We start from the raw sequence: 13,082 nt of genomic DNA, 5'->3' as shown, positions 1-13,082 counted from the left end.
CCGGGACCGATCGCTCCGGGCTCCCCCCGGGGCCGGGGGAGGGCGCTGGGCTCCCCCCTGGGGCTCCAAGGAGCTCGCGGCTGCAGCTCCGAGTGCCGCCGTTACCTCCGTGAGAGCCCCGAGCCCCCGGCACGCACCCCGTGGGCTCAGGATGCGGGTCCTGTACCCTAGAACAGCATCCCCAGGGCAGCAGCCCCACATGCCTAGGACAGCAGTCCCTAATTCCCTAGGACAGCAGCCCAAGCCCTCCTGCAAGAGCAGCCCCGTGTCCCAGGTGCACAGCCCCGCTCTCAGCCTCTCAGCCAGTGCTGATCGCCTGCTCAGCTCCACGGCTGGGTGAAAGGAGGGGAAACGTCAGCCCTATTCTGTCCCCTGTGGTCCCATTGCTCCCCCGAGCAATGTGTGCTCCCAGTCCTGGGTTGCCCCCGCCTGGAAGTGCTCTCACGCCCAGGCTGAGCAGCATCACTGGTCACAAAATTGCAGGATCGCAGCACGGTTGAGGTTGGAGGCACCTCTGGGTCCATGTGCTCCAACCCCTGCCCAAGCAGGGAGACCCAGAGCAGGTTGCCCAGGACCACGTCCAGGCGGCTTTTGAAGATCCCCATGGATGGAGACCCCACAGGCTCTCTGGGCAGCCTGTGCCAGTGCTCCATCACCTGCACAGCACAGGAGTGCTTCCTGATGTTCAGATGGAGCCTCCTGCGCTCCAGCTTGTGCCCAGTACCTCTGCTCCTGGCACTGGCACCATTGACGAGAGCCTGACTCCATCTTCTAGCAGAGATGTTCCAGTCCATTGACCATGTTGGTGGCTTCCTTCACCCAGCCCCACAACCATCACTGCAAAATCAAACTTAGTCCATGACTGAGACTCCAACCAACGCTTTGCTTCCAGCAGCAGCTTGGGGATAACATTTTATTCATGTGTGTGTTGAGAAGAGGTGTGAGTGTGGCTGGGTGCAATCACAGCTGATTTCTCTGCTGACACCTGGGTTTGGTGCCCTGTTCAAGCTCCCACTCCTGACTTGCTTCTCCACCTGGGTACGCAGAGGCTCGTCAAGAAAATTTCACCCTAAACTCAGCCACTAGCATGACCAAGGAGCTCTGGGTCCAGCACCATCACCAAGGGTTCCCATAGTCAAGCAAGTGCCCACTAGGCCATGTCTTCATGGGAGGTGTCGTGGTTCTCATGTGGCCAGCGGCAAGGAGATGGCTTCTTTTTGTAAGGCTATGCAATGAGCTTCTAAACCCGAGAGCCTGATCCCTGCCAGGATGCTGTCCTCCAGGAGGGGGGGAAAGGAAAAACAAAAAAGCCCTTTTTAATTAAGAAAACCAAATATTTACAGTGTTGATCTGTGGTATTTTTTTTCACCTTTACACCCCCAGCCCTGCCAAACCAAGGGAGAGCCCCCAATCCACCCCCACAGCCGGGTCATCGCCAGGACAGGGGTGGCCGCTTCTCCGCTCAGCAGCGATGCAGCGCAAGAATGTCGAGCAGACGTGGAGCTCTGCCCGGCTCTGGTGTTGGCAGGATGCCTGCTTTGAGCAGCTGATGGACCACCCGGGTCCTTCCAGGTGACACTTCTCTCCCTTATTGTAGGTGGCAGCCTAAGCTTGGCCATCCGATGTGGGCAAGGTGGTTCACTTGGTAGGAAAGTTCCTTGTGGGGTTCTTGGGCAAGAGAGAAGCATCCTGCTTGCACGGCCACCCCTCAGAGCTGCATTCGCTGGCAGCATCCTGATGTTCCAGTGTCCTGTGGCTCCTAAGTCCCATTGATATCCCCAGCAGTGTCACAACCAGGCAGCCTGTCCCCTCCCAAGGGGCTTCAGTGAAGCGGCGTGTGCTGCAGCGAGGAGCCCCTGCTGGTCCAATTTCTTCTCCATGGGGAGAAGATGATGCTTCCCATCCCAACAAGCTCACAAGGGTGGACAAAAGTTGGGACAAATGATGCGGTTGCTGCTTCCAGCTTGTGCAGGAGAGCCAGTTCACCAGAAAAGTGTGGGATTTGGACTGAGGACTTTTTCTTTGGGTTGCTCTCCACTCCCCGCATCCAGTGGAGCTGCTCAGCTTCAGCTGCATCATCTGAGACCACATCAGCTGGACCTGGGTGACACTGGTTCAGGACAAGCTTTACAGCAACATGTTTTCATGCCAGCACTTTGCACCCTGGAGCACCTCCTGTCCAACAGTATCTACCTCTGTAGTCTGGCCAAGGCCTGCATCGGGGCAGTGTCCTTGCCGTACCATCCTTGATGATGCAGTGGTGAGAAGAGCAGAGATGACCCCCACCAGCCTCTTCCACGTGGCTTTCTGTGGGGCAGGACCCCCTCTGGCAGGTGCTGGGAGTAAACACCAACAGGGCTTGGAGTAGCCAGCACTCACTGTCAGCTGGAAAATTGTATTTCCATCTCCAGAGCAACCCCCAGGTCTCCTCCTGCTTCTTCAAACACAGGGATGTGTGGCGTGCACAGGGGCCTGCCTCGCCGCCTGTCCCATGCAGGTACATCACTGTGTCCTGTAAATGATGGGAATTGGTGATGGCACTCACCAGGGAAAGGTGCTCAGCTGTCAGGTGCTCACAACCATCAAGCAGGTCCTGGGGAGGATATTGCTTAAGTACTTTACATTAAAATAGTTTGCAATCAGCTGAGAAATCAAGGTGAAACCTGATGAGGTTCACCAAAGAGAAGTGCAAAGTCCTGCCCTGGGGAGAAGAAGCCCAGGACATGCTGGGGGCACCCAGCTGGGAAGCAGCCTGGTGGAGAAGGCCCTGGGGGTCCTGGTGGACACCAAGGTGAGCAGGAGCCAGCAACGTGCCCAAAGGAGTAAAGGTGTGCTGCACTGCATCAGGCAAAGCACTGCAGGCAGAGGGAGGTGTCAGGACGCAGAGGCACTGGGCACAAGCTGAAGCACAGGAGGCTCCATCTGAACATCAGGAAGCACTCCTGTGCTGTGCAGGTGATGGAGCACTGGCACAGGCTGCCCAGAGAGCCTGCGCGGTCTCCAACCATGGAGAGATTCAAATCCCACTTGGACATGGCTCTGGGTGGCCCTGCCTGAGCAGGGGTTGGTTCAGGTGCCCTCCAGAGGTCCCTTCCAGCCCCAGCCAGTCTGTGGTTCTGTGGAACAACTGGGAGTCATTCGCCTGTCTGTAGGGATGCAAAAAGTTTCACCTGGGGGACCTTGGGGGTTGTCATGGAGGGTGCCTCGGGTGCCTGCTATCCCCGAGCCCATCACAGGCTGTGCTACACTTTGCTGTGCTGTTTTGCTATTTCTCGCTGCTTATCTGGGGCAACAGCTGAGCCTTGGCACTTGTCCCGGAGCAGAGAGGACGTTCCCGTGTGTTTGAGGTATGGGGATGGGAAAGTGCTCGTCCTCCAGGCACAACATGGGGGGATTTCCTCTGCTCACTGCTGACTCCGATTTCTCCTCCTCTCACCCTTGTCTGGAAAGCTTCATGTCTCCCCAGACCACTCCAGCGAGCACCGCTCTGCTGCTCTGCTCCATCCTGCCCTGGAAAATCCCCGACTTCCAAGTGAGCAGAGCAGAGCAGCCAACCCCACCGTGCTGACACTGCTGTGGGGAGCAACGGGCACGTGCAAGCTGGGTGCTGGGGTTACCAAAGCCTCTTTACGGGACCATAAATTAGTTCTTGGAGGCCTTTCTGGCCACCAGCAGGAGGAGGCTTTAGGGCTGAGACGACGCTTTTGGTATTAATCGACATCCAAACTTCTGGAGACTCATTATCCCAGAATCACAGAATGGCTTGGGCTGGAAGGGACCTTAAAGGTCATCTAGCTCCAACACCCCTGCCACCCTGGAACCCCCCAGAATGCTCCCCCCCCCCCCCCCCCCAGGTGCCCATCACAGGGCTGTACCTTCCTGTGGGGAAGAAGCCTTCCCTAACACCCACCAAACCCTCCCAAGCCACCAGCTGTGGCCGCTGTCCCATGTTGTGTCATCTTCCACTCCCGAGGGACATGTAGCTCCATCAGCTTTCTGAATGCCAGCCCAGGAGCTGTAAGCTGCTAACAGACCCCCTTTTAACCCCTTTTTGGCCAGACTAGCCCAGCCCAGATCCTTGGTGACCCTTCCGTGGTTCCTCCACCTCCCATTCCCATCCCCAACCTCCGCAGGGAGTTCGCTCTGGCCCCACAACCCCTTTACACCTTCCCAACCCGCCGCAGTGGGGACGGCAGCCAGGCAGGGCAAGGCTGAGAGCAGCCCCCAACCCTCTGCATGCGTTGGGCTGAACACCGCGTGGCCACACCGCTCCCACGAGGCCCAGGTGGACGTGTATTGGCCTGGCCCATCTACTCCAACGTGTGAGCCCTGCTCTGGCACTTTACACCTTTGCGTTTGTGAGATCACCACGAGTTTAATTTCTGAGCGTGCTTCAGGTCTGTTGGTACTAAATCTCATTTCCTGGTTAGTACTTTTTAAAAATCAATTTATCACAGTGATGCCCATTTTACAGATGGGGAAACTGAGGCCTAGAGCATCCAGCATCACGGAGCTGGTAAGCAAAAGTGCCGTGGCCTCTCCAGAGACTGAAACACTGACAGAGAAAGGGTGATTGTAAACAGCACAAGGGCTCCAGGGCAGCAGAAGGATGCCCAAAGGCAGCACTGCAGCAGTCACCCCACTCGGGCTCCTCTGCGCCCCAAACCCGTCAGCTCAGTGAGGCGCCGGTGGCCACGCTCCCCTCTGCAGCCCGCTGCATCCCGAGGAGCGACAGCAGCACGGCTGAAGGGCGAAGGGTGAGAGTTGTGGCAGGAAAACCGGCACCGAGCACGGCTGGGACTTGGGGGCACCTGGGTACCGAATGACGGGATGCAAACGGCCCAAGCAGTGCAGGATTTTGGGTGGCCCATAAAGCAGAAAGGGTGCTGGGCAGAGACAGGGGGATAGCAGGGCTCATCCAGCATCGTACGCCTGCAGCAGCTACTCCGAGGGTGGCAGCGAGCGCTTTCAAACTTTAATTCCTTCCCGCACGTCACTGCCCGTCTTCTCTGGCTCTGCCTTGCCCCAGGAGGATGCGCTGAAGCTAACCAAGAAAGACAGGGGCTCAGAGGTGTGCGCAAATGCTTGCTCAGACGCACCAGATCGCTGCAAAGCGGCTTTTATGGGCATTTCGGAGCAGCTCCTGGCAGCGCTGCCGGAGCCGAGGGCCGGGGATGTTCTCCGCTCGCCGCGCCCCGTGACGTTTTGAGGCCGCTGAGTGGGCTTCGGCCCAAAAAGGGGCGAGGAGAGCTCGTGTTTACGAAATTTGAATAAAAAATGCGCCAAACAGAAATGCCTCTCTGGAGCCAGGAGCGTGAACAATGAGCCCACACGCTTTTCCCTGATGGGTTGCAGATGCAGCATGCCTGCAGTCCCCCGGCGGAAGAAGAGGAGGGCTTTTGCAGTTTATTCACCCAGGAAATGAAGATCTCGCTTTAGTCTGCCCCAGAACTCCTCTTTTTTTTTTTTTTTTCTTTTTTTACCTTGAGGGTGAAATACGCAGGGAAAAAAAAAAAGTCACAGCATTTCCCCAAGCTTGTGCAGTGCTTCAACAACGCGTTGTTATCCCGTTAGTTTCGTAATTAATGTGTTGTTCGAGCTGTCATATTAATTACGGGGGAACGAAGCAGCGGGAATTTTTTATACAGACCCTTGTTAACGGTCCAAGAGCCAACTCTCCCTGGTGGCAAGCACTCGTGGAGGAGGGCACCATGCTGGGACACTTCTGGGTGTCAGCAGCAGCAAGCAGCAGCCCCTGATCCCAGCCAGGATCACCCCCTGCCCTCGGATGGGAGCGGATGGACCGTGTGCTGTCCTGCTCAGCAGGCCCACCTCTGACCATTAGTTCTCTCCCGACCTGCATCCTCTGTTAAATCATCTTCGGACCTAACCAGCAGACATCACAGAACATGCTGAAGGCAGAAGTGCTCCCAGCATTCGCCATTAAGCAGCTACAAGTCGAGAGGGGTTGCGTGATACATTCCCTGGTCATCCCAGAAAAGATGACCAGACCTCTTCCAAGAGAAAAGGCGGCCCATTTTCACGCAGGGTATTAATGTCCAGCCCTTTTATGCACTGGAGACCTTGTAAAACAAAACAAAAGGACTTGTTGTGGATGAATCCTTGGCAACACGGCCAACATACACATGACCTTCCGACTTGGAAAACAGATGGCCAAAAACCCAAGCGAGCAATCCCACCGCACGCAGCGTCACTCGGCTCCCCTGGCGCTGTGACTGCGGCCGCGGGCTGGGGTGCGCCGTGGCTCGCGGAGCCCAGCGGAGCAAGCAGGCGAGCGGGATGGGACGTGCAGGGCGGCTGTCGCTCCAGCCTGGAGCCCGCTGTGGGCTGCTTTCTCTGTCTCATGTCCTTCCCCAGCACCCTCGGTGCTCCCACGGGCCCCCTGCACTCAGTGCACATGTCCACGGGTGGCTTCAAGGGTAGGGAAGGAGCCTCCTCGCAGCCTCGTTCCTCCTCCTTGCTGTTCTCTGGGTGAGTGTTGAAGTCCCGTTGGGCAGGGAAGTGCTGAGCGTCGCTGAGGACACCTCAATCCTCAGCCCCACCACAGGGGAAAAAACAGCACCACCAAGCATGGCATGGAGACCTCCTGGTGGCTTTGGCTTCCCAGGTCCTGCCTCACTGGCCAGAGCCACCCATGCCCTCCTCCCGGAGCCAACGCTTCCCATTCAGGGGTTGCTGGCTGCTCCTCGGTCATGTGGATAACGAGGGATTAGCAAGCCAAGGGAGGATGGGAGCTAAATGAAGCATCACCACCGCTTTGGAAGCAGCTGCTCCATCGATGCTGCCGGTCTGGATCCAGAGGGCAGCGCGCGCAGACGGCCTCCACGAGGTGGGGGTAGGAAAGCCACCATGGCACGGCAGCACCATCCCGCAGCCCCTCGTGCCACCCCTGTGCAGAATACCCTTGCCACGGCTTTGGCCAAGCCGAGGAGCCTGCGCAGGGGCTTTCAAGGGCTCCGCGGCTTGGCCAAAACCAGGGGGTTCCTGACAGGAGCAGGGAACATCCCATCTCTGTCCCCAGGGCACCCCAAGCTTCTCCTCTCGGCATTTCAAGCCTTGGCAGCAAACCAAAGCCATCTATCTTTCCAATCCTTAGTCCCAGAAATGCCAGACTTGTTTAAAATGGGCTGTTTAGATGAACCCGTTTACGTTGGTATGTTGGACACCCAGCATGAAAGACTTCAGCTCACGATTAAAGCTTGGCACAGCCCTGAAACCACAGAAAACAAAGAGTTTTATCATGGGACGGTCCCTGGGATGAGCTGTAATTAATTCTGCTCTGCTTTGACCACAGCACATAAACACCGACGGCAGTGAGCGCTGATTTTCCAGGGCTGGCCACTATTGATCGTTTCAGCTGATGGGGCAGGAGGGGACAAGCTGCATGTCCCCACCAGCCCCGGGCTGCATGCCGGGCTGATGCCTGCCTCTACGCATTTCCCCAAATCCCAAATTCCCGGGAAACACCCGCTGCATCACTGGGCATCAATGCTCTGAGCATCGACGGCACTTCCAGGACAGAGCTTTACTCTGGTAAAGAGTAAAACTTCACTTGTTTCCCCACCACCCCTCCAGTGTCTCCCCATCCATGGTTCCCCACCACCTCCAGCCCCACCATTTCCCCTTCCTCCCACCCCAAAGTGTTTATGCGCAAACTTCCCAGGAATCATCCATCTTCAGGAAGGGAATACGGCCTGGAAAATTCCAGCCTCAGCAGGGAACAACAGGCAAGGGGCTGTGATGGAAACTGTTTTGCAACCTTCGTCATTCTACCCCAGCGCTGGCAGCCCCGGCAGTGCCTCTTGCCCCGTTATCTCATCGGTCTCCGCACCTCCTCGGAGCGCCTGACCCACCACAGCCCTGGTCCCTCTCCTTCTACACCCGCTCGCCGAGGCACCCAAAAAGCTCCCGTCTGAGCCTGGGGAGCTTGGGGGTCCAGCGAGCCCCCCATGCACGTGCCCTGCCAGGCAGGTCCTGGGAACAGCTGATTTATAGGCTTGTGCCTCGTTATGTTTACGCCAGGCGAGTTATTTAAAACGAGGAGAGCGAGAGGAGCCGGGTTTTGTTTAAAGTCCAGCGAGGAGATTTGCCTTAAATAGGCAAGAGCTGAGATTGGAGGGGAGGCCGGCAGCGGCGCAGACCTCCGGGGTGGGAGCGGAGCCGGGCACCGCGGGGGGAACCAGCAGGGGAAGAGGTGGCAGCAGGCTCCCGGTTAACCCTTGGGTGCTGCTCATGCCCCCGGCACATCAGACGCTTCCCCGCCGGTCACAGCGGGGAGAGAACAGGCTGGCATGTCTGAAACGCACAAAACGGCAGCCTTGGGAGAAATGTAGCTGGCTCTCAAGAGGCAGTGTTCACTGTGAAGCCTAATGATGGCAATTCAAAAAGTTGTTTGGTGGACTATGTTGGAGCAGCCACTGTGTGTCTGCCCCCAGGGGAGCCCCCACAGCCCAGCACGGCCCTGGCTATGTAGCCCCAAGCAGTGAGCCCCCCAGGCTGCCCCACTCCAGCCCTCGAGGCCCCCTCCATAGGGCCGAGGAGCCGCGCTGATGCAACAGCATCCCGTGGGGCATGACATGAGCTGGGTTTGCTCAGTGCTGAGCACAGATCTGATAGCTCTCTATAAATACATCCGGGGTCACCACCAGGGACGGGGCAGAGCTATTTAAACTCAAGAGGGACACTGGCAAAAACAAAAGGCTATATATAAACTTTCCATGAGCGGCGCCAGGCCGAGGGGAAGGTTTTAACTCCTGGAGAAAGGAGGTGGAGGAAGAGCCCCCAGAGGAGTGGGGCGAGGCACTGGGATGGGGCCGGACACGTGCCTCTGTGTCCCCAGGGCGGGCAGTCCCCACGTCCCTCCATCCCCTTCCCCAAGACCAGCAAAAACAGTGCCGGCAGAGGGGACAAGGTCCGGCCTCAGCACCGCAGCCACAGCTCCCAGCCCTGCTCCAGGCAGGACTGCAAGGGGCAAGGAGCTATTCAGATATTTTTCCACTTTCTTGACTTATTTGGTCAAAGCTGCTGATGCATTAATCAGAATAACGAATAACGTGGGTGCCTCCGAGCACTCCGCTGCACCGCTTGGATGGGGAAGGCAGAGCTGCCAGTGCACCCTTTGCTGATCCCTGTGGTGCTGCTGGTGCCTGCGCTCCCCAAAGTCCCCGCACCCCTGCTAACCCCTGCACCCACCACCGGCTAATCCCAAACCCTTGCAACATCGCCGATGCCTGCGTGCCCAGCTGATCCCTGCATCCTGCCTCTCCACCAAAGGCTGCAATCCACGTCACCCTGATGCTTGCACCCAAAACTGCCGGCACTGCCACCCCAGACCCCGAACACCCAGCGGGGTGGGCAAAGCCACCTCCCACCCACTCCCGCTGCTCTGGTGTCCCCACTGAGTCCTTCTGCCCGTCCCCCTGAGCTTTGATGCTCACAGGAGTGCCATGGTCCCAAAATATTGCAGCCAGGGGAGAGGAAGAGGACAGGGGATGTGGCTGTGAGGTGACACAGGGAGCAGGCGGGCGTGTGGGACATTGCCCTGTCTCTGTCTGCAGCTGGTTCTGGGGGGGATCTGGGCTTTGCGGTGAACACCAATTCGGGATCCCTGCCCCGCTCACCCCCTCGGAGGTCTCTCTGCTCCTACACTGTCACTCCACTATTTTTGGGCTCTCTGGGGGTTGAAGGGAGGAGGCAGCAGTGCTTGGCACAAGGGATGTGCACACCCTCAGGGGAAACCCCTCTGCCCGCACTAGCCCTTGGCAATCCACCCTGTCCTCGCTGGAATAGGAGGAAGATGACCACAGAGGTGGATGAAGCGTGGGCTTTTGCACGAGGCCCATAAACATTCACAACCATAAATTACAGCAGAGCTGCTCGAGCCTGCCACGCTCCCAAATCCCCTAAGCCGCAGCCCCGATAGCAGCCCTGCCGGCACCGGCGTGAGCAGAGTCACGTCCATGGCAAAAAGTTTGGCCACGAGCAGGAGGTGCACGTGGAGGGCTGCAGGTGCTGGGGTGCTGCACCCGGACACGGGCTGGCACTGTGCCCTCCCCAGTCCTGCGGCCAAGCCACCGCTGGGATGTCCCCTCTGCTGCACGACCCCACGGTGCTGGAAATGGCTTTAATTCCTGCTCCCCAAGCCAAAGAGGAGCTGCGAGTTCTCGGGGTCGCCCCATGGAGGAAATCCCCGCCAGCAGCTTCTCCTCCAGGACTCGGGGACACGCACAGCATCCTTGGTCTGGTGAGGACCACGGACACAGGTCTGGGAGCCTGACAGTGAAATCTGGGGCAGGCAGCATCGCTGCTGAGCCGGCGCTGGGGCCGCATTCCCCAGGGACAGATAAAAGCACCGGCCGGGGTCCTTGCTACCGTAAAAGGGTTGTCCTGTCACTCGGGCTGGCCTGGCTTGTGTCAGCGCTGCAGGAGGAGCTGTGCATCACTCAGCGAGCGGCTGCCACCGCGGCCCTGGTGGCTTGATGCCACCTTATCGGCGTGGTGAGGAGCCGCCTGCCTCGGCCACCGGAGCATCCCTGAGCTGTGTCACCCGTGACGGGGCTGAGGATGCCAAGGACGGGCACGGGGCAAGCAGGCAGAGCCCAGCAGCGGCCCCAAGTGCGGCCGCACGCCCGGCTGGAGCCGTCGCATCCCATCAGGCTCAGCCGGCTGCCGAGCACTCAGCCCCTGCTCCCCTGCCCTCTCTTCTCAAAGGGAGAGCCACCTGCGCTGGGGCGATGCAAGAGGTAATCTTCAGGGTGCCCAAACCCCCCCCCTCCCCATGCTCTCCAAATTCACCTCCTTCCCTTCCCCAATCTCTGGTCTCCCCCTCAGCTCCCTGCCTCATTCCTCCCTCGACCTGACGACAGCCTCCAGCTGCCGGCCCGGCCCCCATACATCCCTTGATGCTCCCACAGCCTCTGCCCACAGCTTTGCAGGACTTGGCAGGGGGACACCACGTCCCTCCGTCCCCATTTTGGCACGGCCTCGCTAGCCCCTCTCCATGCCAGCCCCCCCCCCCCCCCCCCCAGCTTTTCCTCCACGAGCCGGTGGCCGCTATCAAATATTCATGGCCCTGCGTGGTAAATAAGCATTACAAATTCATGACTTGCTGAATTAACAGGGTCTGTCTTGGGCCGCTCGGCCAGGCGGAAGGAACAGCGGTACGCCGGCACCAGGCAGGGCAAAGCAGGGATGGAAGGGGTGTCCGCGTGTCCTCTGTGCTCCGGGCACCCCAAAACCGACGGCATTCAACCCCAAAGCAAGCCCCTCATACCGGGGCTCAGCCACTGCCTGCAAATCCTTCCCGGACCCCGCAATCCAGCTCGCCCCCGCGCTGCTGCCGCCTACAGAAAGGAAGGACGCGAGGCTCGGGTTTACAGGCTTGAACAATATTTAGTCGAGCACTATGGTTACAAGACTAAAGCGGGTTAATAGATAACAGGGCAAGCGTTCACCCAGTGCAGGAACCAAGCGCGGATGGTTTTGCTCGGCACAAAGAGGTGGGGGGAAAGTCACCAGTGAAAGCAGAGCTGTCGGAAGAAGCTGGGTGTCTGTGGCTGGTCCAAAGCACGAGGAGAGGGTGAAAAGATTGCGTGGGCACGTGAACGTCTTCGCACATCCGCAGAGAAATGGGATGTAGGGACAAGGAGGGGGCAGAGGGATGGGATAGGCGCTGCAGCATGAGGTGAGCCGTCACCCGGCCTGGTCCCGGAGCGTGAATGCTGAAGGAAGGGATGGAGGATGGGATTTCCAGGCCTGGCACGACACACAGCACAGGGAAACACACCAAGAGCAGCACCAAAGCCTCTGTGCCAATGCCACCTCCCAAGGGAGCAGCATCCAGAACTGCCTCTGCTTGAGGAAAAATAAAAAACCCAGAGAAGAAAACATTTCCGCCTGAGCAAAAGCAGCGCTTCCCGTGCCCCTGCCATGCAGCGAGGCCGGGACACGTGGCCGGCAGCCGGGCTGGCCAAGATTTGGCACGCTCAGCCCCAGCTGGGCTCTTTCGCCGCCACTGAATGCAGTGGCGCAGCCCCCTCCTCGTGTTATCGGTTCCCACCGCCGGCCGCTCCCCCCTTCCCCTCCGCCCCCTCCAAAGGGTCAGGAAGTTCCCGTGGTCTCGCCTACCCCGGGGCGGCTTTCACACGGGACGGCAGCGTGGCCGGACCCCCCCTGAGGATGCTCCCGACCTGCCGCCCCCATCCCCTCGGCCACCGGGGAGCGGACTGCGGCATCAGCCTGGTCGGTGTTAAGGCCGAGCCTCTCAGCGCGGTGCCACCAGCTCCTCTCCCACCATGGTGACACCAGGGAGGTGTTTTGGGGACTGCAGGGTGAAGGGAGCAGCTGGGGAAGGGGCGAGCTGGGGGAGGCAGCAGCCTGCACCCCGCCATCCAGGTTTTGGGGTGCCCAGGAGGGGCTGAAGGGACAGTGACAAATGCCACGGGGGGAGGCAGCCACCGCGAGCCGCGGCAACGCCACCCCAGCAGCAGCAGCATGGAGCGGCCGGGCAGTGAACAGATCCCAGCTGCCTTGCTGGATCCAGACCCAGAGAAACCCAGGGAGCTTGTACATTATTTTAGCAAACTGCTGAATCCACACGAAAAAGCTTATTCCTGCACACTTGTGCTCTTTAAAATCAAAGACGTTGTTGATCTTTTTCGAGGGAAGGCAGTCCTGAGAGCTCGAAATCCTGGCTGGATGTTAGCGGGATGCAATGCTAAGCGCGTCGTGCCGGGAGAAAAACGCTTGTTGTGAAAGAGTGACCCCAACCGTCGTGCTGGAAGGAAATCTCTGCCGCCTCTCAGCCAGGCGGGACGGCAAGAGCAAGGCGAGGCGTTGGAAATCCGCTGCGGGGAGATGCAAGACAGGGACAGAAGTCACGGGGTGCTGTAGGTGAGGCAGGGAGGTCAGTGGGGTTTGGCCAGGCAGAAAGGGCTGCAAGGGTCTGGTTTGGAGAGGGATCTGGTTTTGCATTAAAATGTTTGAAAATGTTTTGGAGACCGGAACGCACGCAGCCCGGTTCCTGCTGTCACCTCCCCGGGACCAGGAGGCTTCCTGCTGCC

Source organism: Cygnus atratus, chromosome 11 (assembly GCF_013377495.2).
Source record: "Cygnus atratus isolate AKBS03 ecotype Queensland, Australia chromosome 11, CAtr_DNAZoo_HiC_assembly, whole genome shotgun sequence".
NCBI classification, from domain to species: Eukaryota; Metazoa; Chordata; class Aves; order Anseriformes; family Anatidae; genus Cygnus; species Cygnus atratus.
The sequence above is the reverse complement of the archived record's forward strand: the minus strand, read 5'-3'. Positions refer to the sequence as shown.